The sequence below is a fragment of the Brachycentrus maculatus genome, unplaced genomic scaffold (genome assembly GCF_059751285.1).
Source record: "Brachycentrus maculatus isolate JH-2025_06_01 unplaced genomic scaffold, ASM5975128v1 h1tg000256l, whole genome shotgun sequence".
Classification (NCBI taxonomy): Eukaryota; Metazoa; Arthropoda; class Insecta; order Trichoptera; family Brachycentridae; genus Brachycentrus; species Brachycentrus maculatus.
The window spans coordinates 203,048-219,762 of NW_028281007.1; the positions used below are offsets into that span (position 1 = coordinate 203,048).

General features: G+C 30.1%; 1 protein-coding gene across 1 annotated transcript in view; it reads right to left on the reverse strand.

The window, feature by feature from the left end:
- Positions 1-16,715, reverse strand: part of LOC148306060 (uncharacterized) — a 365,252-nt gene that overhangs the window by 32,324 nt on the left and 316,213 nt on the right. The window lies entirely within an intron of this gene.

Genomic DNA, 16,715 nt, shown 5'->3' on the forward strand with positions numbered 1-16,715 from the left:
GCAATCACGGGTAATTTCCTTTTTCACATCTCCTTCTTAATTGTTATTTTCTACTTTTCTTCTTTCATTTTCTTCTCTATATGTTATGTGTTCCTTTTAAAATATTCTGCTCCTAGATACAAAGAACTGGGACGCATGACTGATCACCTCACCTTTATATAATTAATGATGCACCATTGCGTGCGGATTGAGGTCAAAAGGCTATATTTTCATACGGAAGTACCTTTACATCGATGGGTGGTTATTTTAGGGGAGTTTTATGGTACTTAGTAATTACGTATTTAAAGCACCATTATCCTAAAGAGAGGAATGATTTAATAAATGTTAAAATGTACATGTTGACATCTCAACAAAGATGAAGAAGAATATGGTAGTCTGGGTATTTGTATCTATAATGTGATTTACAAATTCCGAAAAATAATTAGTTAAAAGACCGCTACAATGTTTTTTAATTCTAATGTTTTAAACTCTCGCGGTTTGGCCTATATATTTATATATATTCCATCGCAATTCTCATACAATATTTTATAAATACCACTTTTTTGTAATATATCCATTTTCGTCATAAAATAAACTGTGGTGTCAAATAAAGTGGTATCAAAACAAGTGGTTTTCTTTAACAATTTCATCGTGTCTTACATGCCAAAATAATAAATAAAAACCTTTTCCTAAAAAATATGGATAAAAAATAAAAAATATTATTTATTTATTTATTAAAATTAATACATAAATATAAATAAAAATATAGTTAGAGATTTCTACAAATAAAATATCTTTTTCTGTCATAGGTAACTATACTCGTACATAGTGTAAGCTGTACCTCTCCAAAAAAGTGACTAAGCTCTTGTGCTTAGAGAAAGACTTACAATCAATATTTATTTATTGTTCTTACATGAGGACAAAAACAATAAAATTAAATACAACATTTTGAGTGTATCCAAATACTTATTCACAATTTTTTACCATTTGTAATGTAGTAAATAAATTATCTGGTCAAATTATAAGCTTTAATAATAAAAATGAAAATGATATTTTCTGGCGTTTCTCATATGTGTGATTATAATCCAGGATTCGGACCTCACATAAGTACTAATAAAAGAGTTTCTGCTCAATAAAAAGCTTCTTTTCATCTCACCAATATATGTCTCTAGTGAAGTTCTCGTAATTCAAGAACAATGTTTCAGAATTGGTTCATATATCGCGCACTCCTTTCAAGAACGTCATAAATCAAAAAACTTGATTTTTCAGGAGAACGTTTTTAAAGTTTAAAAAGAAATCACAATGTATTAAAATAAACATCAAGCCACTTATTGAACTTTTTACTGTGCAACAGATCTTTTTAGGTAAAACCTGAAGGTTCTTTCTCCATTTGAAAAATATTTAGTATATTTAAAAAAATAATTAAACAATACCTTTTCATCATAATGCAAAAACAACATTTTCTGCCCTGTAGCGGATAAATGTTAAGTTAAAAATATGCCGCTTTTGCTGGTATATAGTACATTTTCTGGGCATTCCGAAAACACGCACAACTCAAAATTCACGATTTTTGATTTATGACGTTCTTGAAAGGAGTGAGCGATATATAGAACTTTCAAGAATTTAAGTAGTGTGGTTGTCAATAATGGGTAGAATTGGTGAATGTTACACGTGTGTAAAGTGATCACTTAAACCAGCCTATAACGGTCGTCAGCCCCGTAAATGCCTAGACTACCATATTCTAAATCATCTTTGATGAGATGTCAAAAATAATATGAAAAATAAAATTATACATGTACTCATAGTATTTGATGGACATTACAATAAAAACCAGCACTCACTTCGTCTATACAAAGTTCGGAAGCATCATTTGATCTTTTTATTATTATAACAGCCACATTGTTGAGACAATACATAATTGAGCAACAACAAATTTGGAACTTTTATATAGTTGGAGGAGTTGGCAAAGTCGAAACCGAATTCACGAAACAAAAGATGAAGTCGTGTTGTGCCGGGAAAGTGGAAATGTGGGAAGAGGAGAGTGGAGAGTGGAGAGGGAAAGGGGGGAGAAGGAACTAGAAAGTGGGAATATTCACACCTAATCGAAGCACGTCCAGAAGAAAGAAAAAACTAAATAAAACTAGACAAATCGACTTTCCAAAGATTTATAAATTGGATTCGGAGGGATTTATTTACCGGCGAGAGCGGATCCCATATAATGGAGAGACCTCCACACGAAGCTTTCTCGTATCTGTATTTAAGACATAAACTATTATATTATATATTATTTTTTAACATCTCATCAAATATGAAGAAGAATATGGAAGTCTGATCACTTTACACACACGTGTAACATTTACCAATTCCACCCATTATTGACAACCACAGTACTTAAATTCTTAAAAAATAGTTTATATATTTTCTTTCTTTCTTTTTTGTATGTATATTAGGTTAAAATAGATAAAAATAATAAAAAAAACGTAAGACACACAAAGTGACTTGGTGGGTCTCTGCAAAAAAAAGTTTGAATGTATCCAGTATATGTATTTTTATGTATGTATATAATGAACAAGAAATCTTTAAAAAAAATGGAAGACAGATGAAAACCTACGTTTAACCCTAAGTTATATTTAAGTTTAAGTATTTGGACACACTTTAGTGAGTTTCAATTTTCATATTATTTTTTGACATCTCATCAAAGATGAAGAAGAATATGGAAGTCTGGGCATTTACGAGGCTCACGACCGTCATAGTCTGGTTTAAGTGATCACTTTACACACGTGTTACATTCACCAATTCTACCCATTATTGACAACCACACTACTCAAATTCTTGGAGGTTCTATATGTATGAGTCAATTCAGAAACATTGTTATTTAATCACTAGAACTTCACTAGAGACATCTATCGGTGAGATAAAAAAAGCTTATAATGATAAAAAGATAAATGGCTTTTTATTGAGCAGAAACTCTTTTATTAGTATGTGAAGTCCGAGTCCTGGATTATAATCACATACATGAGAAACGCCAGAAAATATCATTTTCATTTTCATTATTTAAGCTTATAATTTGACCAGATAATTTATTTATAACATCGATTATTTTTATGTTTTTATATATATATGAACCAATTCTGAAACATTTTTCCATAATAATAATATGAAAGTAATTCCTGTTATTGGAGATAATCCAGATTTTGTGAACAAGTATTTGGACACACTCAAAATGCTGTAAATAAACTATTCTTGAAAAAAATATATGCATATTTTTTTAATGACCTGTGAACGTATCAAATCGACTTTATTTATAACATATCAGCAATTGAATGAGTCTATGTTAAAAATATATATTTTAAAACGTATTGTATACATAAGTCACAGGTTCAATATTCCCGATGAGTAATTTCCATTACCCATTTTAAGATTAAGGTTAAAAAGACTGAAACACAAAAAAGAAAGTATAAATTTACGAAACTAACGGAAATTATTTTTTTTTACATAAAACAATTAGTGGGCAAAGTTAATAGGCATAAAAAAACATAAGTGAAGAAGCATGTTTAAAGGAATTGAATGAGAAAATACTAATCACTAATATCAATATCTTCCAATTTTTTTTTTCAGTTCATCATTTTGGATCCCTGACTGCGTTCTATTTTATATAGGTCAGTCAGCTGGTTAATTTGGGTATAGGCAATATGTTGCAAGGACCTTACTCCAAACTTAAGTGTGTTTATCGGTTCCACGTGTATTTTATTATGTCATCGTGTATTACGATTAAAAATTTCCTTTTTAAAAATCGAAATACACATGAAACATAAATAAAAGTTGACAACACTTTGAAGGTTTCCAAATATTTGCTCACAAATCTAGGTTTCTCCACATGAATTACAATGTTTGATGAAGAACTCAGATGTCAATGTCGTGAAATTAATTATAAATGTAGGAGTTCCAAACGTTCCAAGTGATTATTAAACCAGCCTGACAGATCAGAAGCCCAGACTCCCATTTCTTCTTCATCTTTGTTAAGATGTCAAAATTTTTATAAATTTCAGTATTTATTTTTATCTTTCTAGGGTAAATTAACATAATTAAATTAAATAAATACCGTAGAATGGGGCTACTTGAACTTTGACGTGTTACTTGAGCCCAGTACAAAAAATACATTTAGATCTGTATTTGGTCTACAATAATGAACGTTTCGACATGATTTCATTGTTTCCCTTACAGGTTACACTTATCGTCACGATACGTTCATTATTGTAGACCAAATACAGATTTATTTTTTGTTGTACTGGGCTCAAGTAACACATGAAAGTTCAAGTAGCCCCGTTCTACGGTGTGTAAGAAGATTTTAACAAAGGATTTATTATGTATTTTTTTAACTACTTAATTTGCTGTATAACCAAATATGTAACTAAGACTGTCGATCCTATGCGGTAATTTATGCATTTAAAAACATGTTTTTTTTTTATTTGTTCTATATTGTAATTTTACTCGAACGTTTTTTTAGCGATGTTGACTTTATAATTTTCGAAACAAGAAAGCCTAATATCAGAACAGCGGAGCAAACAGATATAAAAGTGGGTCCAGAGGAAACGACGAGGATTAAGTGGACTTAGGTGGCGCTAATCGCTGTCTTGGCTTATCCGCGCGGATCTGTGTCAGTAGCTACACCAGTCGCCTATTAGCGAGTCACATCTTTACCGACCTGACCACACCCAAGTTTTTGAAATATATGCATTTTTTTGTTCTTTCTCTGCTTTTGAATTCGACTCAACCATTTAACTGTTTTTCCTTCAATTCATAATATTTGTGTTAAACCACTTGATTAGTTATTTTGAAACCGATAGGGTTTCGAAATAAATATTCCATCATCAGGTCAAGTGTAGACTGGTGATGAAATACTTATTCGAAAACTGACAGTCATGACGTAGCGTGTAAAAAAAGTGATATTATACAAAGTTAACTATAAATTGTAAGAAGAGTGTCAAATTACCATACCGCAAAGTTGACAATGCTTTTAATTTACAAAATATAACTTGAGAATGTTTGCAATTGAAACATATCTACCCTTGATATTCATTGGAGTCTTTGACTCAATCATATTCCAAGAGATTTAAAAAAACTTTTTTTCAATTGATTTTATCACATTTTTTATTTTAAATGGTTTTTATTGTATTGTTGGGTAATATATCCAAAATTAAACAATGTTTATGGGATTGAATTCTACATTTATTTATGTATATGTTAATACGTGACGCGTTTCGTCTTATTAAGACATTATCAAACATTCTCTGAGACATTTTCAAACAATCTTTGAGTGTTTGAAAAAGAGTGTTAAACGCGTTACGTATTAACATATACATAAATAAATGTAAAATTCAATCCAATAAACCTTTTTTTATTAATATTTTACTTAGAAAATACCACTATTTCTTAAAATCTACTGTGACGTGTTTCGATGCATTCCGCATCATTTTCAAACACCGTATTTGAAATTTCACATACGGTGTTTGAAAATGTTTGATGCGGAATGCATCGAAACACGTGTCACAGTAGATTTTAAGAAATAGTGGTATTTGCTAAGTAAAACATTAATTAAAAATGGATAGATTTTACCACAAAGTGACTGCCGAATCAATTAATGAAATCAATAAACCTTGTTTCATATTCAATATGGAATTCTACCAACTGTCTGCAGTTACCATAAATAAGATTTTTACTGTGCCGGTTATAGGGCGCACTACCTCACCTGTCTATCTTGTGTGTAGGTGTATTGTTGCGCTTGTATGGGGACTCGGTCACGTCCCGGAGTTAGCGGTACGTCCCGATATCTGCCCAAGACCGAGCTACGTGCTTATTTGTCTTCCCTATCTTCTGCCATTCCATGCTCCCAAAACGCTAAACATTTTATTATAAATCTTGTACCAGACACAAATAGACGTTATTCTCCTTATTTCGTTATTTCTTTTATAATTCCCTATTTTTCCGACAGAATTTTCCGTATAGCATGATATTATATGAAAGTAGACTGAATGCAGTCGAAATGCGATCTCTCAGAAGAATGTGCGACAAAACGATATATGATAGATGTTCGAACAGTGAAATAAGGAAGGAATGCAAAGCTGAGACAAGCATTATCCATAAAATTAAGAAAGGTGTGTTGAGATGGTTTGGACATGTAAAACGAATGCCTATGACGATCGTCAGCCCCGTAAATGCCCAGACTTCCATATTCTTCTTCATCTTTGATGATATGTCAAAAAATAAAATCAAAGTTATGAAGATAAAAACCATCCCGTCTCTCTGTAATAATTGATATTTAATAAATAATAATAAAACGACCTTTCGCATACAAATGAGTTTTTCTTTAACCTTTTCTTTTGTTAGTAATAAGATATTGTCTGTTCTTATACATCAAAGGTCAATTATGTGACCTCGTAAGGTACACCGCAGGGTATATGACTCGCTCCTACAAAACGCAAATCGTATCATTCTCTTTAAATCACGAACGAATGTCAGTCTTCGTAATAAAATATTTTTGCTGAAGATATTGAAACCTCCAAAGGGAAAATATTTCGTTAATATCCACGTACGAAAATAAATACGATGAAAATAAAATGTTTTTCATAACAAAATAATATTGTTGACTGGAAAATAAGAAAAAAAAGCTTTTAAGAGAGAGAATCATTTTTTGTTTTCACTTTAATATTATTTATTATGAAAATGAGTCCATAACAGGAAATTTAATATATATTTGTACATTTTACATTGCTAAGAACGAAATATTTTATGTTTTGTCTTGTATTCTTAATGAATATAAAGTAAACAAGATAGCTTGTATGTTCGGAAAGCGCTTTTAAAAAAATTCGTATGAAATCTTGAAATTTATAACGTAAACCAAATTTGTTTGCCAATTTTTTGTATATGTTTAACTGAAAATATAATATAATATTGAATTCATTGATGAAGATGGTATAATTTTTTTGAAAATTCGTACTCGTATATTAAATCTTAACTTTCATGTTTAAAAAAAATACCAAAAATAGTCTTACTTACTTATAACCGTTATCCGCACCCAATGGTGCATAGGGCACTGCATCGAATTGATGCAGTGTTATCTTGATCATTACTTACATGAAGGCAAGGTGATCACTCTTGCGCTTCAGGAACCAGTCCAGGGTAATATTAAATAAATATTACAGTGAAAAATCACTAATATTTATTTTCACCCCCCCTGGGAATCGAACCCGGGATCTCCAGCACGGTAGCTAAACACGTGTTTTACATCAAATGCTCCCAGCTAAATTATACCCAAACCATGAGCAACACACTACATTCAACATTACAGAACTACAAGAAAAAAAACGCAGGAACAAATTCAACAAAATCAAACTTACACTACGTTTGTCTAAGATAACTTTATTTATTGTTTCGGCATTAACTTTGTGGTAAGACATGTTACAATGATTAAAGAAAACACTTCGTTTTTTACCACTTGAGTTTTATTATAGACTACATGTTTCAGAAGCTAAACTTCCATCATTCAGGTCTGTATAATAACTAAAATATATAATATAAAATTGTTCTATAAATAAGGAGAGGGGAAAGTAAGGGGAAGGGGTTAGTCAAGGAACGGAGTTTGAAAACAAAGGAAAAATGGAAATCTGAAACATGTAGTCTATAATAAAACTCAAGTGGTAAAAAACAAGTGTTTTCTATAATCATTGTAAGATAACTTTAAATATTTCTCAATAAAACTCATCAATCTACTCCCATTACTCATAGAATCATCCAATAACGGAACTATTTATGAACAATCTTCGAATATTTAAATATTAAGAGGTTGGAAAGATATAAAATAGACGATTTTATCTAAGATTGCAAGATTCATAATAAAAAAATAATAAATTTAATTATTGAAAACCCAAATAAGTCATCCATATTAGTTTTTAAAAAAGTATTTAAAAAAAAATTGAGTAGTAAAAAATCTTTATTTAGACTTTTTCTTTTTAGTAAATGAAAAAGACGATATTTCGCTCACTCTTTTCAAGAACGTCATAAATAAAAAACTTGATTTTTCAGGAGAACGTTTTTAAAGTTTAAAAATATATGAAAACTATATATCAAGCCACTAATTGAACTTTTTACTGTGCAACAGATCTTTTTAGGGAAAACCTGAAGGTTTTTTTTCTATTTGAAAAATATTTAGTATATTTAAAAAAATAATTTAACAATTCCTTTTCTTCAAAATGCAAAAACATTACTTTCTGCCCTGTAGCGGGTAAATATTAAGTTAAAAATATGCCTCCTTTGCTGGGATATAGTACATTTTCTGGGCATTCCGAAAACATGCACAACTGAAAAATGACGATTTTTGATTAATGACGTTCTTGAAAGGAGTGAGCGATTTGTCAAGTAACTGCCACCAGTGTTGATACATATATGGCCAATTTTATTTTAAATTTATTTGGATATAATTTTTTTTGTACTAATTATTTATTTGTAGAAAAATTATAACATCTTCCGATACGGTGATTAATTTTGCGCCACACTTAACAACTAAGGTCAGCTTATATTGTACGTATAAATATAAAAATTGAAGATTAATTTCGTAGGAATAGAGAACACGTTCAACCAATATTTCATCTAGAAATTAGAATAAAACCTTGAACCTCCAGACAATCATAAAGTATAATTGACTTGTTTTGTAGGGCAAATATTTTGAATGTAAGACAGATTTTTATTAAGTCAATTTTAGAGGACTTGCACAAAAACAAAGAGCCATACGTCATTAACCACACTAAAAGCACAAGATCAAAAACTGAAGGCAAAATAAATATTCCTCGTGTGAGATCTTCGTTTGCCCAAAGACATTCAAATTTTATAGGCCCTAAAATTTATAATATGCTCCCACAAGAAATATTATGTTCAGTTGGAAATAAATTCAAAATGCACACAAAAGAATGGCTCCTAAAAATTGGAAGATCCCAGCTGGAGCAGCAAATAAAAGTTTGTGTGTGATTAATCTATGTGTCAGTGTCAGTGTTTTATAATTATATAATCCTATTTTCTAATCCTATTTTCTAATTTTATAATATTACTCCTTTAGATTTTACTTTTCTTTTAGTTCAACTCTCTATTTGCTTTCTTTTTATAATTATTATTTCATATTATTTCAGTCTTACCACTTTTATATTATCATTAAAATATATATAAAGCTGTATTATAAAAAGAATAAGCATACCCTGCCTACCTCAGAACAGGTATCTCCAAATACCTAGTGAGGATAGACAGTGTCCAATAAAAAAATAAAATAAATATATGTTTATATATAAATATGTATAACTTAAGTACAAAATTATATTAAATAATAAACGCTGTTCTGCAGCACTGAACCTGAACATATTACTTCAAACGTGAGCTCTTATTACACAATTACGCAAAGTCGATCGAGTTATTCAGGCGTTATTTAAATAAACGAGAAGTTTTGCGTTATTCTCCATTCCATTTCGAAATACTATATGTTCGTTAAAAACAATCGACAGCAAAGTATGCTAAAAGCTCGAATGTAAAGAAGTAGGTATTATAGAAAAGCACTCTGTTTTAGTTAGTTCTAGTTATAATCTATAAGTCAGACGATAGAGTTGGGGACCACAAATATAAAAAAATAAAGGCATTTGCCAGAGCCAGTGTGTCATCTTTAGTTTGTACGATATGGGTTTAATCCTGTGAAATTACGTTGATTTTATTTATTTAAAAAATACATGCCTCCTAATTTAAGAATTTTTATTTATATTTCGTGAATTGTTGTATTTTTATATAAATTTAATAAAAAATTGAAATCATACTTGATACGCTTACTATTACTTAAATGTAATTATTATTATGATATACTACTTAAATTCACTGAATTCAAATTGATATTATCATAAAAATTCTAAAAATCATGGGTTTCATTCAACCCCTGGCGTTTATATAACATAGAATTTTATATAGCCTCACACTAGTCTTATGGATGATGTCAGTAACTACGAAACCCGATCACTGGTCAAATAAATTATATGTCAAAAAAAAAAACTATGTAGTTGTAATTTTATTTTTTTAAATGCAGTTCCACCAAGAAGTGTCAGAATAAAACTTAATTGAATTTATTAAAGTCATTAATAAATTCAATTAAAAAAAAATATTTTCGTTATTCATTACCAAATCAGTACGTACGTACATACTATTAAAATAAAATAAATAATCATACTTTATGTGCTTCCTGTGTTATGTTGTTGCATTTTCAATAGTTACCATGTTTGAAGCTTGCTCGTTCAATTGTAACAGCTTAAATATTCTTACCTGAAACAAAGAGAATAATCACGTTATAATTTTATAAATATGTTGACAGTACCTGCCAGAATAAATTAACAACTAGCCATTTATTATTTATTTATTTATTAATTTATTAAGTGGCTAATGCCTTTAACATAATACATATATAAAGTATCTAATATAAAAATACATTAATGAATACACTAATTGAGAAACAAAAAGTCTTAAACATAAAATAATAATAAAATAACAAATAGTAAACACTGGTAAATACACGTCTCCTTCACACACTATCAGCGAGCAGCGAGAGAGAGTGAAACATGTATGTTATTTACACAGGACAAATCGTGCATAAATAATTGTTCGGTAAATTGCAGTCAAATGTGTTGATTAGGCCAACGGGTGTTTAATCGGCTAGCTGCTTTTTTGGGCTAAATCCAAAGGAACATAAAACAAACAGGGAATGAATTGAAATTTTCGTCGCCTAGTTCGGAATTTATTCCTTAATTGGGACAATCAATTTTAGACCACAAAACATATGAATTAAATATATATTTTTTACCGTGACGCTTTTTTATTTGATTGATTTTGATTTTTTTATACTTAAACGACATACTTACGAATCTTTATGTTTTATTTTATTATCTTTTCAATATTTAAATTTTTGTGCTTTTATTGCCTGTGCAAAGTTGTTGGCTGTGAAGTCTAAAAGTGGATGTGCAATTTGTGAGATTTATGACAATTGGTATCAATTTCTCATTTTTTAAAAAAATATTTCACCATCAAATAATTTCCAAAGTAGGTAGGTACTTTCCATTTTTTATAAAAATCTACAAATATATTTTGAAATCACTGAGACATCAGCGATTAATTGAGCTTATAATACCCAAACTCCGAGGGACTTAATACTCGTATCAAGATATTTAAACATTTTTAATATGATTTATTTTTTATAAAAAGCAAGCTTAAAAAACATGTGTTATTATAGATAAAAAAGTGCAAAAATAATTTTCATGTCGTGAAATGATTTGCTTTTGAACCAATGGCTTAAAAATACATAAAGATAATGATTTTCCGTATAAGATATAAATTTTACAAACTTTTATCGAAATATGTAAAAACGATATTATAAAAAGCGATTTTATTGGACTATGAGGTACTAATTTAAATAAAAAAGACAAATGAGTTTATGCCGTTTAAAATGAATACACGTAAAAAGATAAAAGAGCGAATTAGTCTTAGAAACTAAATTTGAAAAATTACCCTGAGCCCAGTTTATTTGGCTCAATTTCCCAAATTAACTTTCAAAAATAGGCAAAGCTCTTAAAATAATAATGGTAATTACATCCGGCTCTGAAAATTCTTGCAAATCCTCAAAAACAAAGTTGGATAACTCCAAAATTAAATCAATTACTTGATACTTGGATGTCTCACAGTTAATATTAACCACCTGCCTTGTGGAATTTCCGCCAAAACTGTGGAATTTAATTAGAGACTCCCTCCTCTCTCCCCAGACGCTAGACCAGCGCTTCTCAAACCGAAATGGAGGTTCTATTTGTCACTAACTGGTAACCGAGTGAATAACAAAAATTGTCAGTTTCAATCCACACCTACCCACCGCTGGGTGAAGGTCTTTCATTCAAACTACTTCTTGCAGTTCTGGGTCTTTTTCTATCACTCCTTGTTGTCAACATTGGCAATATCATCCGCCTACAGATTCTGCATCCAGTTCTTGGTTCTAACCCTAAAACTTTAATTCACATCCTATCGTCTATTCACATCCGGTCATCAATAAAGCCTGCCCAATCCCAATTCCATTTCCTTGATAATTTATGTCCTTCGCCGAATCTTCACATTTTGGATTCGGTCTGAGAGATACCTTATATGATGAATATATCAAAAAATATTCAATCATGGTAGTTTTTTGTTTGTATTTTGTAAAAAACACAATATAATTTTTTTAATTATTCACAAGGATTTTTTGACGTTAAGTCTAATGTGTGTTTTTTGGTAAATGATTATTTTTCTTTTATTGATAGTGTTCTAAAAATGTTGTAAAATAAAATAAGATCCTTTATACTCTTTTCTTGCTGTGTTTTATGTGTGTTTACTTTGTCTGTTATACAGTTTTATGATCTTTTTATGTTTTTGATTTTTTTTGCAAATCACTTACAAGCCTTAGTCAAGCCAAGCCTTGGGATTGGAATATTTTTTAAATTCGTGAAATTGAAATAGAAAAAAAAAATAAAACGTACTTGTAATGCATGAATTACTTTTTAATTTTAGTAACAACCTTAGTTAAACTATAGTGAAATGAATAAATTTATTGTAAGTTTAAACTCCTAGTTGATTTGTTTGACATTTTTTAACCAGTACAATTTTTCTAGCTTGCGACAGACCACAGCAATGTTGGGAAGCCCTGTAGAGTGTACAACTAAAAGCGGAATTGAGAAAATATGGAACTAACACCTTTTCACAGCTGGTGAGGGAAACTCCAATGACGTTAGGGCGTGCGATATTGTCGGCGCGTTAAGAGGATTGAACGCCTTTTTTTACAATTCATTTCCTGCATCTCTTTCCAGCGGGAAGGTTCATCGTCCAAACAAAATTTGCGAAAAATATTCGAAATCAATTGACTTTGTCATAAAGTTATAAAAAGACCTATAATGAAATTGTAAAAAAAAAAACTTGTTTTTTTTTACCACATGATATTATATAATTATGGTAATAAACATCGGCTTATCAAGATCAGCATTTCAAATAAAATTATGTGATCACTAAAACCAGCCTATGACGGTCGTCAGCCCCGTAAATGCCCAGACTTCCATATTCTTCTTCATCTTTGATGGGATGTTACAAAATAATATGAAAATAACTCCTGTAATTGGAGATAATCCAGATTTTGTGAACAAGTATTTGGACACACTCAAAATGTTGTAATTAAATTAGGTATGCTGGTGACTCGGAAAACAAGACTGGATTTATCGTGTGCCCAATATTGCGTCAATTCGACGACAGAATAGGGTATTATCACTCGGGAGGCATATCTAATTTAACATACTCAACCTATACAGGATTGTGTAATACTCGTTTTGTGTTTATAACAGCGGATATCATGAAAATTTTCATACATAAATTTCTTTTGCAAAATTTGCCCTCGTAAATACAATGTTTTCGTAAGTTGGCAGTGAATTACATCACAGAAACGATGGAGTTATTTTAATATTGGTAACATTGCTAAATTATTGGCGGCTCTATTTGTTGATGTCCATAATCCAAATGTAATAGAGTGAAAACATCACTTATATTTATTTGTCCCCCCCCCCCGGGAATCGAACCCGGGACCTCTAGTACGGTAGCCGAGGGTGCTGACCATTACTGACCATTATTAAGGGTGCTGCCCATTACATTACGGAGGCAGACTAAAATTCAGACTAAAATTTCTTCAGCTAAATAAAATGTAAAAAAAAATTTTTAAATGCCATTTATGGTTATGTAATATCAGAACACGTGGATTAGTTATTTGAATTTCACAATGAGCTCCTTATTAGCATCTGACGACTAAAAAAAGAGAAACCCGCCAACAAACTGACAATAAAAGAATGGACTTACCTAGATCTTGATTTCGGCCAGGTCAATTGGTTCTCCAGTGGCGGCACGTTACTTCACACTTATTATTGAGATTAGGGATACGACACGGGAAATAAAAAAAATATACTAAACGAAAATATCAAGATTTTTAAAAATGGATTTGACGTCTGAGCATTTAATTAGATGAACACTTTATCACTGTAACATTCACCATTCTACCCGTATGATTGACAACCACACTACTAAAAATTTTGACCATTGTATTTACGCAATATATTTGCAATTGTCTTTAGTTAAAAAGATTTAATCAAAATATAATATCTAGATTTAAAAAATAGATACCTCGATCAAAAAAACGAAGAAGAATATGGAAGTCTAGGCATTTAATTAGATTCAATGATCACTTTATCACTGTGTAACATTTCACCATTCTACCAATGATTGAGAAACACACTACTTAAAAACATGACGTGTATTTATTTACGCAATATATATGAAATTGTCTTCAATTAAAAAGATCTATACAAAAAATAATACCAAAATTTTAAAAATTGATACCTCAAGTATATAGATGAAGAAGAATATGGAAGTCTGGGCATTTAATTAGATTCAATGATCACTTTATCACTGTGTAACATTTCACTATTCTACCAATAATTGAGAAACACACTACTAAAAAACATGACTTGTATGTATTTACGCAATATATATGAAATTGTCTTCAATTAAAAAGATCTATACAAAAAATAATACCAAAATTTTAAAAATTGATACCTCAAGTATATAGATGAAGAAGAATATGGAAGTCTGGGCATTTAATTAGATTCAATGATCACTTTATCACTGTGTAACATTTCACCATTCTACCAATGATTGAGAAACACACTACTAAAAAACATGACTTGTATGTATTTACGCAATATATATGAAATTGTCTTCAATTAAAAAGATCTATACAAAAAATAATACCAAAATTTTAAAAATTGATACCTCAAGTATATAGATGAAGAAGAATATGGAAGTCTGGGCATTTAATTAGATTCAATGATCACTTTATCACTGTGTAACATTTCACCATTCTACCAATGATTGAGAAACACACTACTAAAAAACATGACTTGTATGTATTTACGCAATATATATGAAATTGTCTTCAATTAAAAAGATCTATACAAAAAATAATACGAAAATTTTAAAAATTGATACCTCAAGTATATAGATGAAGAAGAATATGGAAGTCTGGGCATTTAATTAGATTCAATGATCACTTTATCACTGTGTAACATTTCACCATTCTACCAATAATTGAGAAACACACTACTAAAAAACATGACTTGTATGTATTTACGCAATATATATGAAATTGTCTTCAATTAAAAAGATCTATACAAAAAATAATACCAAGGTTTAAAAAATTGAATCCTCAAGTATATAGATGAAGAATAATATGGAAGTCTGGGCATTTAATTAGATTCAATGATCACTTTATCACTGTGTAACATTTCACCATTCTACCAATGATTGAGAAACACACTACTTAAAAACATGACGTGTATTTATTTACGCAATATATATGAAATTGTCTTCAATTAAAAAGATCTATACAAAAAATAATACCAAAATTTTAAAAATTGATACCTCAAGTATATAGACGAAGAACAGTATGGAAGTCTGGGCATTTAATTAGATTTAATGATCACTTTATCACTGTGTAATATTTCACCATTCTACCAATAATTGAGAAACACACTACTAAAAAACATGACATGTATGTATTTGCGCAATACATATGCAATTGTCTTAATTTAAAAAGATTTAACAAAACATAACATCTGGATTTTAAAAATTGATACCTCAAGCAAATAGACGAAGAAGAATATGGAAGTCTGGGCATCTAACTTAAATCAATATTACCATATAAAAATCACCCTTCTCATGATTGACACCACACTACTCGAACTTTATTTCGCAATATATTATATATGCAATTGTATTCAATTTAAAATATTTTAAGAATGCTTCTTAATCAATGACATTTATAGTCGTAATTCTTAAGATTTCCTTAAAATATCATTTAAAATATTGGTATAAATAACTCCCTCGCAGAAAAAAACGAAAATTTCTCACCGAAAGTTTTAGACACTTAAATTTAATTGTGAATAAAAAAAATATCACTGCGTTCCACGACGTTTGAGAAGCGTTTATACGGTTATACGGTCGCGAAGTGAAAAGGATCTCGACTGGCCACCGCTCGCCAAACGGTGGAATGCGCAGGACCTCTGTTTTATGGGCAGGCGAGATCCAAAAGATGGCAGTAAAGTCTACCATACGTTTGGTCTACGTCACTGCTCAGTATTTATTTTTCTTATTTATTTATTTTTTCAAATTATTTTTCATCATAAACATAATCACAAATTACAATAATGTGCCCTCACTGAGTCATTCCGTGCCGAGGACACATTTTAAAATACTTTTGTTACGGTAATTTTTAATAATTTACGATAATTTTGTGATTATAATCCAGGATTCGGACCTCACATACAAATGAAAGCGTTTCTGCTCAATAAAAAGCTTTTTCCATCTCACCAATAGATGTCTCTAGCGAAGTTCTAGTGATTCAAGCACTATGTTTGTTAATTGGTGAATGTTACACGTTTGTAAAGTGATCACTTAAACCAGCGTATGACGGTCCTAAGCCCCGTAAATGCACAGAATTCCATATTCGTCTTCATCTATGTTGACATGTCAAAAAAAAAAGAAAAAAAAATAGTTTTATACAAAAAAAATTCATGAACATAGTACTAGAAATAAGCCCTGTCAATGGCTTA